Raw genomic sequence first — 17,278 nt, 5'->3', positions numbered from 1 at the left:
AAATCCAGAGGAAAAGCATCCAGGTGGAGAGAACAGCCAGTGAAAAGGCCCTGAGGCAGAAGCGTGGCTGCCGTGGTTGAGGGGGCCAAGTGGTTAGAACAGAGTGAGTGAGGTGCAGAGGGGTGGGGTGAGCTCAGGAGACTGGGAGAGGATGCGGATCCCATGGGGCCTTGTAGATCAGAGTAAGGCCTTTGACTCTTTCCGCAACCGAGTGAGATGGGAGCTACTGCGGGGTTTGCGAAGAGGCGGGATGTGATCTGGCTCAGGTGGAAGAGCAGACTCCAGGGGATGAGGAGGACAGAGAACCCGCTGGCAGGCAGCTGCAGTCGTCCAGGTGAGGAAAAACGGGGGCTCACCAAGGTGGTAATTTAGCTGGAAGCAATGAGAAGGGGTTGGCATCTGAAAAACACTGTGACAGACTCTAGGGACTCATGGGACAGAAAAAAATAAGGAGAGGGGGAATGTGGCCTAGAGAAGGGAAGCTAGGAGTAGGGGAGGTCAGGGCCAGGCCTGGAGGGTTTGGGGAAGAAACGGCTCCTTCTAGTTCTTGCCAAAAGAGCCTGCTCTTCAGGCCTTGCCAGCCTCCTGTTCTGACTGGGATGGAGGCAAGCCCAGCTGCAAATGCCAATGCCAGGCCCAGGCCCTGGTAGGGAGGAGGGAGGTGAGATTTAGAGAAGCGGGGGCAGATGGTGATAGTGTACATGGGTTATATGGCTGCCAGCTCCTGGACAGATCTGTGCCCCCCACCTGAGACCTGCCCTCTCAGCCCCGGGCCCTTAACCCCAAAGCAGGAGATCCCTGTGCCTAACACTTAGGTGCAACTAACATTTGCAGAAGAGAATAGAGCTATGTCAGCTTCTCAGCACGAAATCTTCTACCTTATTACAGGCCCAGAGACCCCTTCTCAGCTACTGCCAAGGTCCTCTGACCCCCAAGTGCCCAGGGGAAGAAGCTCCACAACATGGTGCCAGGTTCAGCAAAGGACCAGTCAAGCTCTCAGTGAGTGTTGGGTAGAGAAGACAGGCGGAAGGAGGGGGCAGACTCTTTGCCTCCTGGGTACTCTAGGCATGCCTAAGGTTGCCCACACGAACCCCCTGCCCCCCTTGGCTAGGACTGCCTCCTCACACAGGCCAAGGCTGTTCAGTTCAGTCCCAGGGCAAATCCGGACCAGGCGCACCCCACGCACTGCACCACAGGCCCATCCTGCCCCTCTGTACCCAGAGCAGAGGCAGTACAGCCCAGCTCCTCCCCACGCCCCAGCCCCACCCCTGTCTGAGCAGCAGCAGAGGCTCCTCCGCAGTGCCCAAGCTCCCCCAGCAGCAGCAGGAGTCTGTCCCTGAAAGCAATGCAGCAAAGGGACAGAAATTGGGGGGAGGGAGGGCCACCGGCACCTCCACCGGGGCCTGCTCTCCTGTACCCCAACATGGGGACTCTGGGCTTGCTGTGGGTGGGACAGGGGTCCTTAGGGAGATCTGAGGATATAGGACTGCAGGGAGAACAAGGAGGGGAAGGGCCTGAGCTTGGGGGGAAAGGAGAAAGATGCCTCCTCCTCTACCAGAGGTTTCTAAGCCCAATGCCTGAGACCATGGGGCCAGCTAGGAGGCTGTTGGTGCAGGGGGTGGGACTGGGCCTGCCGGTTCCAAATGGCCAGGGTCTAGTAGTGCCCTGAGTGGGGGTGGGGGACATCCTCGTTTCTCCCTGCTCCCCACCCTCTCAAGCCTCAGCCTGGGAAGGGACTGCACTGTGGGTTCCTAAAAGCTCCAGCCCCTCTCAGCCCACTTCCCCCAGAGAAGGGGGCATCTCTACAGTCAGGACCTGTGGCAGTGGTGGAGAGAAGGATGGAAGTGCAGGGGACAGTCCTCCTGATGGTGAGGACACAGGTTCTGAAGAGTGCCTCCAGGATGCTGGCTGCTCCCCACCCATCCACTGGCCCTGGCCCCTCTGGCCCCTTTGCTTGCTACCAGGTGCTGCTGGTAAGGAAGGCAGGACGGCCCTGGGGCCCCACTCTCCATGAAGCCTACTCCAGCCATCCCCATCCGGATGCCTACCTGGGCCTGTCTTGGTACCAAGCCAGGGGCAGGTAGGAGCACACTGCCCCCGCTGGGCCAGGCCAGGGCCGGAGGGGCTGGCTGTCCTCCTCCTTCTCCGTGGTGGTAGGCAGGGAGGGGGCCTAGTGCCGGGCTGGGGGCTCTGTCCTGTTGGGTTCCCTGCACCGCTCGCTCAGGAAGGCAGCAGCAGCGCCAGAACTGCAGAAGCCAGCTCCCCGCCCCCCACCGCGGCCTCCTCCCCTCCCTCCTCCCCGACCCGCCTCCATCTCCAGCCACCCACCTCCTTCTGCTCGTTTCTATGGCAACTGGGCAATGCTCGCACAGCCAGCCTCCCTCCCATGTACGCCAGGGGACGCCCGCCTTCTACGTGGCGCCTGCATCACACTGGCAAGTGTGCACACTTCACCTTCACAGAGATGCTGGCGGACACACAGGCTCACATGGCCACCCTGGACTGTGGGGGGAACACTGCTCCAGCCTCTTTCCTCTTTCCTCTCAAGACCCTGCCTCCCGCCATCCCTACCAGACACTGCAAGCTGCACCGGTCCATGCACTTCCCTCAGGTCCTTAAAATCTGACTGCATGACGCTCTGTAAATATTTTTATTTGCGCATTCATTCATTCGCCTTCGGTCATTACTCAACATCTTATTTTGAGTATTTTCTGGGTCAGGCTGTATGTGAGATGTTTATCCACAGCCTCACTTCATGATGCCCCTTGCCCACTTTACAGATTGGAAACTGAGGCCCACAATAGTAAAACAACTTCTCTGAGCATCCAAGGCTCCTGGACTCATTTCGATAGTGAGGCCTTGCGATTCCAACTCTGGTGCTTCTCCCACATGTCACAGCTGTCACACAGCCCTCAGAGCAGACAGCTAAGGTCACACTACACACACGTGATCCATACATGCCAACATGTATCCGTGCACATGTGCACTCCAAACAACATACTTACATGTACAAAAAGCGATGACAAATATTTGTGTACAGGCATTTTCACAAGCCTGTGTATCTACCTGTATGTGCACAGGTAACACACACATATACATATATATAACTGTAACACTAATATCAACACACAAGCATCTTAAGATGTGCATACACATCTATACGGATTAAGAACATACAACACACAAACCCTTCCTACACTAAATCACAACCTTTGCCTCATTTGAAGGCATCGATGACATAGTAAGTGTCCCAATCAGGGGATTAAATAACGAGCCACTTCCGGGGACAGCATCTGACTCTGCTCTGTACCCCTCTCTAAGGGTCATACACTAATCTGCCCACTTTGTCTCAGCTCTGCTGCTAGAGGGGACTGGGGTGGGGGTGGAGACGGGTCCTCTCTCCCCCACTCCCCCTCTCTCACTCTCAAAATCCTCTCCCTGGTCCAGACTAGATCCTACTTAAAGCCCTTCGGCCTAAGGGAGCTCACAGATATCCTTATCCACCTTCCTGGTTGCTGTCCAGTCCTGGGCCTTGGAGCTATAGAGTAAAATGGGCCCTTCCCCTTCAGAGCGAATTCCATGCTTCAGATAGTTCTGCTACCCCCCAGGAGGGACAACAGCCAGTGGGGGCGGGGGGGAGTGACCAAGTAGAGACTGGGTCCCAGGACGCACACCATGTCCCGCAGGATGTGCTGTCCCCACCCCATCACCACCTCAGAGGACCTCAGGCAGGGGTCACTGCAGCCCCTGTGCTCCAGGGCAATTCTCAGGGATCCCACACAGCCCAGAAGCACAGATACAACTGGAAAGAACCAGAAAGCCACTGATAATTAAGCAAGAAGCTGCCCGTTAATGACAGCCTCTTCCATATTTCAACCCATCTAAGATCTCTCCCAGTTATCAGACTGATGCCAATTGAATCAGACATGCTATAAATTGTATGAAACATCCTAATATCAAAGATGTCAAATGTGAGGGGAAAAATCATCTTGGAATAGATGAAACAGGGCGTTTCATTCATTCAGCAGATATTTACTATGTCCCTTCCATGTGCGTGGGACTGTTTTAAGTGCTGGGACACAGCTAGGGGCCAGAGTTCTGACTCTGCAGTTGACTAGTTAGTGAATTTACTGAACTCCTATTCTCCTATAGCCTGTGTGGTGATAGCCACAAGTCACAGGACTGATAAGGAAACAGGGACGCTGAGAGACTGAGCAATTCGCCTGAGGTGACAAAGCTATTAAATGCCAGGGCTGAGATTTGAACCCTCTGACTGCCAAGTTTTTTGCAATGTACCACATTGGTTCCATTCAGATCTAGCTGGGAAACATGCCACGGCCACCCAGTTTCTGGGAGTTCCAGGGCAAGTGTGCTTCTCATCCTTAGATCGAAGCCAGGACGGGGTCCTATATACTTGAAATGTCAATCAAGTAGTGGGCATGAGTGAGGACCCTAAAATGACAGGTAACTTCCAGCCCAGCCTTCCTTGAGCCAGAAGGCTGCCAGTGGGCATCCCCAAGCCTGGAGGTCCTCAGAAGAAGGTCAGGTTGAGGCCCAGGCTGGGAGAATAGGGATGCTTGGCACCTGAGAGAAGTGGCTCCCTGGAGAGCAAGGAGACCTCAGCTAGGGGACAAAGGGGGATTGAGTTTCCAGAGGCTGTAAACAGAGCCCCCTGCCCACCTGCTGGCCCCCAGCCCCAGATCACCTTTCTTCTAAAAAGGCGACTCCATCCAGGGATATGAAAGACAACTGCCCCCCCGCCACCTAACCCTCCAGCAGCCCGATCTGGCCCCATCTGCCGCCTGGCAGACCCCAGGGTTCTGCCCTCCCACTCTCAAGACAGGCTCTGTGGCAGAAGGTGACCCCTCTGTCACTCCCTGCTTCCTCAGCCCAGGAAGCATCCACCCCTACTCCATCCCCACTGTCAGACTAATCCAGCCTCATCTGCTGGCAGGAGGGACCCTCAAGTCACCCATCCGCAGCCCAGTATTCTTCCCCTTGCAGGTCTGACGGGCCCAAGGACCCGCCCCCAAACACACACACACCCCACGCCTGACCCCAGCCCTTGTTCCTGGACCTTAACCATGTTGCAGTCCACGGCAGGATCAAGCTACAAATGAGGCGGCCTCGCCCAGGCCACAGAGCAACTGCCCTTGTGCCCCAAAGAGAAGCGGAGCCCTCTGTCACCTCCTCCTTGCCCAACTCAAAGAGCATTCACTGCCGCGCCCCACCCCCTCCAGACGGCAGTTATCCCACATGTTCCCAGGGCAAATGCAATCAGGGCTCATTAGCTGCTGCTTTGCATCTTATTTACATAATGTCCCCATGACTGTCAAAATGCCAGAATCCTCCTCAAACCCCTGCCCATGACAGGAGGGGCTATCCAGCAATGGATAAATAAAATGGACAAGACTCACCTGAAGGTCTATGTGGGGCTAAACATGTGGGGACTGGAGGATTAGAGGGAAAAAACCAAAAGCCACTTCAAGTTTCAGAACTTGAAAAGTGCCCAGAGGAAGGACAATAGATATTTACAGAGCAACTGCTAAGTCCGCGGCATGTACTTTACCCACTTGCTTTCCACAATGAACAATTTTACAGGTGTGGAAACCGAGGCTCAGGTGGGTTAAGACCTTACTACTCAAAGTCTGGGTCCCACCTGGGAGCTGGGAAGACATGCAGCTTCTCAGGTCCCAACTCCAAACCTCCTGAATCCAGATCTACATTGCCACAAGATCCCAGGAGAAGAGAGTGGGAGGAGTACCAGGTTAAGGGACTTGCCCTATGATACACAGCCAAAAGATGACACTGGTGTTGAACCGAGGCTGTGTGACTAAATCCCATGCCAGCATCTTAAATGCTTTTAATAAATATTTTCTTAGCACCTACTATGTGCAGCACTGCTCTAGATAACCCCAAGATAACCTTATGAATGTGTCATGCCAAAAGGGGAAGACAAACTACAAATAAACAATAGAAGTGCATGTGGTGATCACTACTGTCAAAAAAAATAATGTGGCGTAAAGAGATAGAGAGGATGAATGGGGGTCATTTTAGAATCTCTCTTTGAAGAGATAACATTGAACAAAGATCTAAATAAAGGGAGAAAGGGAAGTCTGTGACAATTTGGGGGAAGTGTTTCTGGCAGAGGGAACAGCAAGGGCCAATGTCCTGAGGTAAGAGTAAGTTAGGCACACTGAAGGCACCCCAAAACTGAATGGACAGATGGGGTGTGGGGTGGGCAAGGGATGGGAGACAGAGTAAGCAGACAAGGTAAGAATAAAGAAGAGCCAGGCAGGGGCCATAGCCTTTAGGTCTTGTAGGCCACAGTGAAGACTCTGGATTTTATTGTAAATGTGAAGGGAAGCCATTGGTATTTTTGATCAAAAGGCGAGGTGGCAGGTGGTGAGGTGGGGGTGGGGAGGACCTAATTTATGTTTTTAAAAGATCACTGTGGCTTTTATGTGGCAGTGACTAAAAAGGGGCAAAGGCTAAAGCAAGGAAACCAGTTAAGAGGTTTTTGCAATGTATATTCCCAGCAGAAATGAGTGCTTGTGTCTACTAAAACATAAGCCCAAGAACGTTTATAGCAGCTTTGTTTTTATTATCACCAAACTAGAAGCAACCCATCCACAGAAGGATAGATAAACAAATTGTGTGGTTTATTGCATGGAGTAAGGGTAGTTTGCTTTTCCACTGTGCAAATTCGACCACGTGATTTGTTCACACAGTTGAATACCACACAGCAATGAAAAACATCAAACTACACATAACTACACAGAAGAATCTCCTATGGTCATGCCACCCTGAACAAGCCTGATCTTGTCTGATCTTGGAAGCTAAGCAGGGTTGGGCCTGGTTAGTACTTGGATGGGAGACCACCTAGGAAGAACAGGTGCTCTAGGCATGAAAAATAAGGGACTGTAAGCTGACAAGGTCCTTGCAATCTGTGAGGTCAACCAAGGGTTGCCTTGCCTAAAAAAAAAAAGAAAAAGAAAAATCTCAAGACATCTTGCTGAGCAAGAGAAGCCAAACTTAAAAGAATATACATAGTGGGTTCTATTTATATGAAGTTGAAGAATGAGCAAATCTGGACTTCTGATTCTGAAGCAAGATGGAGAAGCTGCACTTTCCTCTATTGCTCCTGCGATGTACAGCTAAAAACCCTGGACCTTATATATATAACAAACATATAAAGACTCTAAAGGGAGAGAGAGAGCAGCGGACTGACTAGGGACCTCAGAATCCAAGGAACAACACAGCAGTGAGTTCTCTGCTTTTTTTCCCCCCTCAACTCAACATATCCCAGATTTGTTGCTGGAGAAGTCGGCAACCCAGAAATACCAATGAGTGCGAACAAAAACGGCTCCAAGAAAAGCCTGCTCTCTCGAGCCAAAGGACTAGGAAAGTCACTGGCAAGACAAAAACCACTAAAACAATAAATGCCCTACTCTAGCCAAACACCATGAGAAAAACTGCAACCTGAGCCAGACCACCACCACCACGAGCAGGGGCTGAGTGGACAGCTGGGCCTGGCTGTAACCAGTGCCACATCCCCCACCACCAAGGGTGGTTACAGAGAAGATAGAGTGGGGAGCTGGGACCTTCATACCCACCTGGTAGTAATAAGATGTCCCCCCTTCCACTCTGGATTGGTATCAGAGGAAGCCTGGTCAGGACTATCACCATCCCCCAGCAGTAACAGGTCAGTGAAGACCACACGGGGACCAGTAATGAGGTACCTCCCTCTTTCCAGGTAGGGAGGTGCTGGTGGAAGTCCAGTGGAAAGCCAAAACTCCCACCTCTGCCCAGCAGTAAGGAGGCACCCCCTGACCCCCACCAGGGTGTCAGCTAAAGTCAAGAGGGAAATCTGGACTTCCATCTCCACCTAGCACCAGGGCTGCTAAGAAACAAGGTTAAACTAAGAGCCCATGTCTCATAACATAATATCCTGATGCCCAGGATTCAAAAAAATCATCTGCCATATCAAGAACTAGGAAAATATCAACCTGAATGAGAAAAGGCAATCAACAGATGCCAACATCAAGATGACACAAACACTGGAGTTATCTGACAAGGATGTTAGAGCTGAAATCTTAAAAATGTTTCTATCAGAAATAATGAATACACTTGAAACAAATGAAAAAAGAGGAAGCCTTAGCAAAGAAATGGAAGATATAAAGAAGAATCAAACTGAAATTTTGGAACTGAAAGCTTAGATGAGCTCAAGAGCAGAATGGAACAAGAGGGGAAAGATCAGTAAACTTGAAGATAGAAAAATAGAAATTAGCCGATCTAAATAATAGAGAGAAAATGAACTGAAAAAAAAAAAATGGCTACAGCCCCAGGAAACTGTGGGCCTATAACAAAAGATCCAACATTCTGTTAGAGTCCCAGATGGAGAGGAGGAAGAATGTGGCTAAAAAAGTATTCAAAGAAACAGTGGCTGAAAAAACACTCAGATTTGGCAAAAGACATATGTCTATAGATTTAAGAAGCTTAGTAAACTCCAAACAGGTAAACTATTAGAAATCCTCTCCAAGACACAACAGAATCAAACTCTTGAAAACTAAAACCAATCAAAAATCTTAAAAGCAGAGAGAGAAAGATGACACCTAATCAAAACAGAAAAAAATTCAATGACAGCAGATTACTCATCAGAAACCATGGAGGCCAGAAGTGGCAGGATATGTTTTAATTGCTAAAAGAAAAGAACTGTCAGCTTAGAATACTAAACTAAGTGAAAATATCCTTCAGGACATAAGGAGAAATCAAGACATTCTCAGAAGAAGGAGAACTAAGAGAATTTGTTGTTAGCAGACCTACCCTAAAAGAATGGCTGAAGAAAATTCTTGAAACAGAAAGGAAATGTTGAAAGAAGGAATCTTGGAGCACAAGAAAGAGAGAACAATAGAAAGAGCAAAAAATATGGGTAAGGATGGTAGACTTTCCTTATCCTCTTGAGTTTTCTAAATTATGTTTGAGAGTTGAAGCAAAAATTACAACATTGACCGATGTGTTTCTCAAAGTATGTAAACAAAGTACTTATTAAAATTACAAGTGGGGGAGGGTAAAAGAACTTAAAGGGAGATAAATTTTCTTCACTTTGCTTGAACTGGTAAATACCAACACTAATAGACTGTGATAAGTTGTGTGTGTGTGTGTGTGTGTGCATGTGTGTATGTGTGTGTATACACACAAACACACATGCATATATATGTATGTGTATATACATATACACATACATACACACACACACATAACATACATACCTAGAAGAATCACTAAAAAAATCTATACACTCAAAAACACTATAGATAAATCAAGAATGGTAAAATTTAATCTATAGAGACAGAAATCACAACCGCAGTTGCTTCTGGAAGCTATCAACAAGAGGGAGCATGAGGGTGCTTTCTGGCATCCTGGAAATGTTTTCTGTCCTCATCTGAGTAGTGATTTCACAGGTGTTTACATATGTATAAATGCATTAAATTGCATATCTAAGATTTGTGAACCTCACTGTATATATGTATATACTTCAATTAAAAATTTAAGAAGCAGGTATTGCAATAGCCCAGGTGAATGATGATGGTGCACTGGTGAAGTCTGATTCAGGGCAGCCTCTGGAGATGGAACCACAGGCCTTGCTGTGGTTTGGATGGACTGTCCCCCCTGCCGCCACTCCCATGAACACCATCACTCACTTTCTCACCTCTGGTATCCCAGGAAAATTAAATTGAACAAGGATGACCACAATCATAGTCTGATACAGCAGCTCACACCGGGTTTAGTCTAGGCATACGGATGGTGCTCTGTGCACGCTCCAGTGTGGCCGACAGTACTGATAATAAAGATAACCCCTCACTGGTGGTTCAGATTCACAGAACACTTTCCTCCCCGTTAACCTCTGGAGTCTGTACTCATCTCTATTACACACAAGGAGATGGAGAATAGGAGAAGCTAAGGAATTTCTCCAAAGTCACACAGCTCATGGCAACTTGAATTAGGGCTTTTCCCCTTCCAGGGATTTTCACGCTTTAGCAAGAATCAGAACCCTCTGGAGGTTTATATAAAATGGAGATTCTGGCTATAGTCACAGATTCTAATTCAACAGGGCTTTCAGCTGTCTACCTATAGCTACAAAATAAAGCTCACCAGAATTTAGTGACTTAAGACAACAATGATTTATTATATTTTGTGATTCCGTGGGTTGGCTGGGTCCAGCTTGGTGGTTCTTCTCTTCCACATGGCCTCAAATGGGGCTGAAATATCCGAAATGGCTTCTTCACTCACATGACTAACCCTCGGCTGAGATGGCTGAAGTAGCTGACAGCTGGGCTCCTGTCTCTCCATTTCCCCTCCCCCCCTCTCTGTCTTTCCTCCCACGTAGTACCTCCAGTAGGGTACCTGCACCTTCTTACATGGGAGCTCAGGGCTTCAAAAGCAAACATTCCAACCAGGCAACTTCACTGTGAGCACTTATCTATCAAGCTTCTCCTTCTAGCGTGTTGGCCAATGTCTTGGCCAAAAGGAAGTCACGTGGCCAAGCCCAGAGTCAGTACAAGTGTGTGTATGTTGGGGGGTGTGACCAGAGTGTGACTAGCAGGAAGTGAGGTTCATAGTTGGGTATGGAACACAGACTGAGGAGTACCAAACTACCACAATAGGTCTGTGGTAGGGCCCAAGAATTTGCAATTTTTATGACCTGATTCCTAGGTATCCCCATTGTGATACAGGTGTTTCAGTGACCACACTGCAAGAACTGGTCCTTGCCTATAACATTTATTCTATAATGCCTACATCAAAGAGGCTTTTAAATCTCTCCACCTATTCCAGTCACCAATCAAAGGAATTGCCACACAAAATCACTGTCCTGGGCGGCTGACCAAGCCCAGGGCAGACACACACACACTGGTACGCAAGAATGCTGTTTGAGCATAGGGAATATAGTCAATAATATTGTAATAACTATGTATGGTGTCAGATGGGTACTAGACTTATTGGGGTGATCACTTTCTAAGTTATATAAATGTCTAATCACTATTTGACATTTGTACACCCAAAACTAATAATACTGTATGTCAACTGTAATTGAAAAACATTTTTAACTATCTTTTTTAAAATGCTGTGCAGACCCTGGCTTCAACAAGTGTGGGACTCTGGCTTTTAGTCCTGACTTGGCCCCAATTCCAACCAAGTGGCATTGCACAGTCACTCTCCTCAAAGTTAGGGGGTTGGACCACATTAGCAGTTTCTAACCTCTACACCACTGAGGGACCCTTGTATTTTGTCATCCAAAGAACCTAATGTTTAGAAAGATTTTTCTCTACCAAACTGCATGTGCTAGTAATATTTTTAAGCTGGAAAACAAATGACTTTTTACTCAATTATCAGGTAGCGTTTCTGATCGGCATGAGATAACCAACATTCCTATGCTGAACTGAGAAAATTCCCTCCAAAAGCAAAGGGCTCTGAGATACTAAATAGACTGGGCTGCCTCCGCTTGGGAAATGCTCAATTGGGGTACAGCTTTTTGCAATATTCAAAATAACCGAGTCCCTCTCTGCAGTTATGAGGGCTTTCAACTGAGATCAACCATACAGGGCGTCCTATAAGTAAGACCTGCGCAGCTCTGAGCATTCTGAGGAGCCCACCATGAGCCAGCACCCTGCCAAGTCTCACGGGAAAACTCAGGGCATCGAAAGTGGCATTATCTATTGACTATTTAAATTTAAACTAAATAGAATTAAAAATATTGAAAATTTAATTCCAAAAAAAAAAAAAAAAAAGACAATTCCTCGGTTGCACAAGCCACATTCCACATGCCCAGCGGCCACGTGTGGCTAGTGGCTACCATACCGGACAGTGCAGATATGAAACATTTCTACCATTGCAGGAAGTTCAAATGGACAATGCTGGGCGGTATGGTCAGAAAATGCAAACGGAGGCATGTCCAACATTAGACACCTGATGGGGCCCAGAAGGAGAGTTCCTACACATCAAAGTCTAGCTCCACTGCTCGTATGATGCGACAGAGCTGCATTTCTTGGGAAAAAATTAATTGGCTCTGAAATAGTGCAAACATCACACTTAGGGATGCAGCAAACTTTTAACATCACACACTAAATTTAGAGATAAGACGATTAAGCTTCTGATAAAACTGCTTTACCAATAATGGTAATTATTAGTGTAAGCCACCAAGTATGACCCCCGCCATAGAGAACCTTCCTCATTAGTCCTCCACCCCCTCAAGAGAAGAAAGGCCTAATGCAGGATTTCTCACCTTTGGCATGACTGATATTTTGGGCTGGATCACCTTTTGTTGAGGGGCTGTCCTGTGCACTGCAGGATGTTTGGCAGCATCCCCGTCCTCTACCTATTAGATGTCAGTAGCACCCACCCCTGAGTTGTAACAACCAAAAATGTCTGCAGATATCACCAAATGTCCCTGGCGGGGGCAAAATCAACCAGGTTGAGAACAACTGGCTTAAACTCTAAACCAGTGGTTCTCAAACTTGAACGTGTAACAGAATCATCCAAAGGACTTATTAAAACACAGATTATTGGGCCTCACTCCCAAAGTTCCTGATTCAGTACATCTGTGGTAGGGCTTGAGAATTTGTATTTCTATTGAGTGGTCAAGGCTCCTGGTCAAGGGACCCCACTCTGAGAACCATTGGTCTTAGTCATTAGTGACATTCCTGTTCCCTTGAACAGTCAGACCAGAGGGAAGGGGCTTCCAGGAAAGGTTTCCTTGTTGACGATAAGAGACTTGGAAAGAAATAGTCCCTGTCTTCCTGGACATTGTGGAGTCTGCGTGTGCTGTCTGGAGCTGTGGCAGCCATCCTGTGACTACGGGGGGAGCTAGCTTGAGGGCCAAACCTATCCACTGAGGACAAAAAGAGGTGGTTGAGTCACACTACTAACCAGTGCTGGAGTTATCCGCAGGAGATCCCAGTGAGTGACATAATGAGTCTTCCTTTCTGTTTCAGCAAGAAATTCCCAAACTTTGCTGCCCATTAGTATACCTAGGAGGTCTTAAAAACTTGCCATTGCCAATTAAGTCAGAATCTCTGAGTATAAGACCTACAAATCAGTATTTTTTTTTACAAGTTCCCCAGGGTGTTTCTGTATGCAGCCAAGTTTGAGAGCATTGCTACTGAAAGTGTGGTTGGTGGACCATCAACATTAGCATTACCCAGAAGCCTGTTAGAAATGGAGAATTCACGCCCCACCGACACTCTGAATGCAGTTTGCATTTAGCAGGTAATATATAATCTATATGCACAGCAAAATTTGAGAAACAATACTTTAAGCTATTTTGAGTTGTTTTTTCTGTCATTGGCCTCTCAACTGCTACAATCTTTCATAGGTTAGCAGGGCTCACACGTCGGAACACAGGGTTCACATATTTAAATCATGTTGAAATGATTCTTTCAAGAAAGACCCCAATACTCTTCCCAACACTGAGAAAATTGTGGCCACATCTCTTAAAGTTGACCATGTCCACACCTACGATTCTACCTCTTGCCATTCACTCGTGAGAAAATCTTACATTTGTGCTCAAGAAAACAAACACAGAAATGTTCTTTGCAATTAATAAACACCAGAAAAGGGAGAAAAATCAAATGTCCATATATGGGGAAACTGGTAAAAAATTATGATATATTCATATTACCATAACATTTACTGAGCAGACACTGTCCTAAGTGTTTAACATGGATTACCTTGTTTAGCCTCAGGGCTTCCCTATAAGGCAAGCATTATCATTATCCTCATTTTATAGATGAGGAAACTGAGGTATAGAGTAGTAACTTGCCCAGGTTACTGCACAAACTCGCTGAGCTAGGTGGGACTTAAAATCAAACAGTGTGGCTCTGAACTGACCTATTCATCACAGTAGCCTGTTCCATAGAAGAAAACACTCTCCCCTGACCCCTGACCTTTCTACACAGGTGTGCCCATTCCTCCCACATTCACACCCGTGTCTATCACAGCACCGTAATACTTAAGTGTTTTTTTATTCATGCCAATCCTCTGACCTGTCTTAGAGTGCTTCTCAACCCAGAGGCACATGAGAATCACCTGGTACACTTTTTTTAAAAAATTATGTTAAATTATACATAAAAGGTAGCATTTTAAACATTTTTAAGTGTACAGTTCAGTGGCATTAAGTATATTCACAATGTTATGCAACCATCACCAGCATCCATCTCTAGAACTTTTTCATCATCCCAAACTGAAATTCTGTACCCATACAACAATAACTCCCCATTTCTCCTCCCCACCAGCCCTTGGCAACCACCATTTTATATCTTCTGTGTCTATGAATTTTCCTACTCTAGGCACTTTATATTGAGTGGAATCACACGATATTTGCCTTTTGTGTCTGGCTTCCCTCACTTACCATAATGTTTTTAAAGTTCATCCATTCATCCACCAATGGACATTTGGGTTGTTTTTCCTTTTGGCTATTGTAAATAGTAGTGCTATGAACATTGGTATTCCAGCATCTGTTTGAATCTCTGCTTTCAACTTTTGGGGGTAGATACCTAGAAGTGGAATTTTGAACCACGTTCTATGTTTAACATTTTGATGACTCACCAAACTGTTTTCCAAAGTGCCTGTACCATTTTACATTCCCATTAGCGATACAGAAGGGTTCCAATTTCTCCATATCCTCACTAACATTTGTTATTTTCTGGGTTGGTTTTCTTTCTTTCTTTTTGATAATGGCCATCCTAATGAGTTTGAAACCCATTTTCTCATTGTAGTTTTAATTTGCATTTCTCTAATGATTAATGATGTTGAACATCTTTTCATATGCCTATTAGCCATCTGTGTATCTCTTTGGAGAAATGTCTATTCAAATTCTTTGCTCATTTTTTAACTGGCTTGTTTGATTTTTTACTGTTTTTGTTTGAGTTCTTTATATAATCTGAATATTAATCCCTTATCAGATATATGATTTGCAAATATTTTCTCCCATTTTCTTCACTCTTTTGATAGTGCCCTTTCATGCACAAAAGTTTTAAATTTTGATGAAATCCAATTTTTTATTTATTTGTTTGTGTTTCCTATACGTTTGGTGTCATATCCAAGAAATCATGGCCCAATCCAATGCCATGAAGATTCCTGCTACGTTTTCCTCTAAGAGTTTTATAGTTTTTCTTCTTACATTTAGGTTTTTTGATCCACTCTGAGTTAATTTTTGAGCACAGTGTAAGGTAATGGTCTAACTTCGTTTTTTGTTGTTGCTGTTGTTGTTGTTGTTTTGCATGTAGATATCCAATTTTCTTACCTAGGACACTTAAAACTCCTCAAGTCTAGGCTGTACTCCAGAATCTCTGTGGTGGGGCCAAGGCATCAGTAACTCAAAGCTTCCCGGGTGGTTCACAGGGGCACCCCAGGCTGAGAACCACTATTTTGCACAGCAATCTTCTTAGTCTTGGATCATCTCATATTGGTCTCAGTATTCCCACTTACTAGTACAGGCACGGCCCTTGAAGGTATTCAGTGGGGTCTGTGCTGGGCCTGGAGTGACTGCAACATTCTAGCCCTGGGACTTCTCACACAAGTGCCCCAGCACCTTCCATGTCCACTCAGTGCTGTGCCAGGTGCATCCAAGGAAATGAACAAGAATCAGGTATGAGTTCGGCCCAAGGGGAGCATGGGTTGACTCGAGAGAGGACACAGAGTCAGATGGTAACAGAGTGCTGGACAGTGTGGGGGAGGCTGTCTGTGCCATGGAATCAGACAGGTCTGGCTGCTGAGGAGGGCGGCCTGGGGACAGGGCTGGGGCACAGCCTTAGAAAGCCAGAGAGGAAGGGGAGCTCAGAGGAGGAAGAGCTCAAGCAGAGGTGCAGAGGTGAGCACACGTGGAGCAAATGTGAAAGCCTGCTGGAGAAGCTTCCCCAGAGGACAGAAAAAGGAACAATAACAGCTGATGTCTGTCGGAAACTTGTCTGTTCACGCTCCCCATTGCTGTTTTCTTGCCTTTAAACTGGGGATCTCAGCAACACTTACCTCACAGGGCAGCTGGGAGGATTACATGAATTAGGACAGGAGAAGTCCCTGGAACTTTGCCTGACACAGAGAAGGTACTCAATGATGCCAGCTATATATTCCATCCTTATTATCGCCTTTAATCCCAATAGCAACCCCAAGATATATATATATAAAATCTCCACACCATTATCTCTATTTTTTAAGAAGAGATGGGATCAGAGAGGTAAAGTCAGTGGCTCACTATCACACAGCAGGAATGAACCAGATTCAAAATCTATTCTGTCTGAGTGCAAAGCCCACACACAAATATTCCATGAAACTTGGGTACCAAAGGCTGAATTTTTGGAATCTGTGTCTGGCCCAACTCCTTCATTTTGTAAGGAAAGACAATCAGAGAAAGGAGGTGACAGCATGAGGCCCTACAGAATGTCACGCTGAGGGGGATCTGGGGCTGAGACTTCCGGATAGACTGCTGGGCAGGACAGGTCACTGCTTTGACCAGTGGTCACCGCCTGTTGGGTCAATGAGCACTGTGTGTCCCATTTCCAGCTGGCAGTGCATTGAGGAATCAGGGGCAACACCCTGGAAGAGGAGGCAGAGTAGCCTCCGTGCTGAGCACTTGCCCGCCTATCTCCCCACTCAGGCTGGCAGATATCAACCTGAGAGGCCCCAGTTCCCCAATCCCCGCAGCTCAGGCCTGCAACCCAGAAACCCCCTGACAGGCTGCCACCCCAGCCTCCTACCCACCATGGGGAGGAAGTCAAGCAATTATAGATGACCTTTGCAGGGGAACAGAATGTAAACTGGGATTCATTTGCCTGTGTAATCTTCATAATTACCACAGCAATTATGCCCCATGAGCCATTGTGATCAAGGCTTCAGCACAGGTGCTGAGGCCCCACGACATGCTTTAGCCCCTTCCCCCCACCATCACAGGCTGCCCTTTGTCCCATGGCATAATCTCCAGCAACCGCATAACCTGCTGCCTCTCCACACTCCCTAGCTACAACCTCGGGCTTTGGGAAGCTGGCTTCATCCCCATTGCAGAGATGACGGAACAGAGGTTCATCCTCACTGAGGACAAATAGCCTGTAAACAGTTGAGTTCTGACAGGAGCTAGCCCTTACCACCTCACCTGTGCCCCGTTTCTTCCCACTGTACAGTTTCCAGCGTGAGACCAAGGGACCCTCTGAGTAATTCTCTCTCCTTTAGAAACAGAAGGGATGGTGTCACAACTAGCATCCTGGTATGATTAAGAAAGTAATTTCCA

At 47.0% G+C, this 17,278-nt stretch overlaps 1 protein-coding gene and 1 pseudogene across 3 annotated transcripts in view; one reads left to right on the top strand and one right to left on the bottom strand.

The window, feature by feature from the left end:
- The window catches only part of PACSIN1 (protein kinase C and casein kinase substrate in neurons 1), a 55,026-nt gene that overhangs the window by 16,559 nt on the left and 21,189 nt on the right, over positions 1-17,278 (bottom strand). Inside the window, exon 1 of one of the 3 annotated variants that reach the window (XM_016146948.2) lies at positions 2,049-2,240. The exons of the other annotated variants lie outside the window; for them this stretch is intronic. The gene's annotated coding sequence lies outside the window, so the exon portion shown is untranslated. Of the gene's footprint in view, positions 1-2,048; positions 2,241-17,278 lie in introns of those variants that run through there. 3 annotated transcript variants of the gene reach the window in all.
- Positions 6,789-6,907, top strand: LOC118606758 (annotated as a pseudogene).

This window comes from Rousettus aegyptiacus, unplaced genomic scaffold (assembly GCF_014176215.1).
Source record: "Rousettus aegyptiacus isolate mRouAeg1 unplaced genomic scaffold, mRouAeg1.p scaffold_m13_p_1, whole genome shotgun sequence".
NCBI lineage: Eukaryota > Metazoa > Chordata > Mammalia > Chiroptera > Pteropodidae > Rousettus > Rousettus aegyptiacus.
The sequence above is the reverse complement of the archived record's forward strand: the minus strand, read 5'-3'. Positions and strand labels throughout refer to the sequence as shown.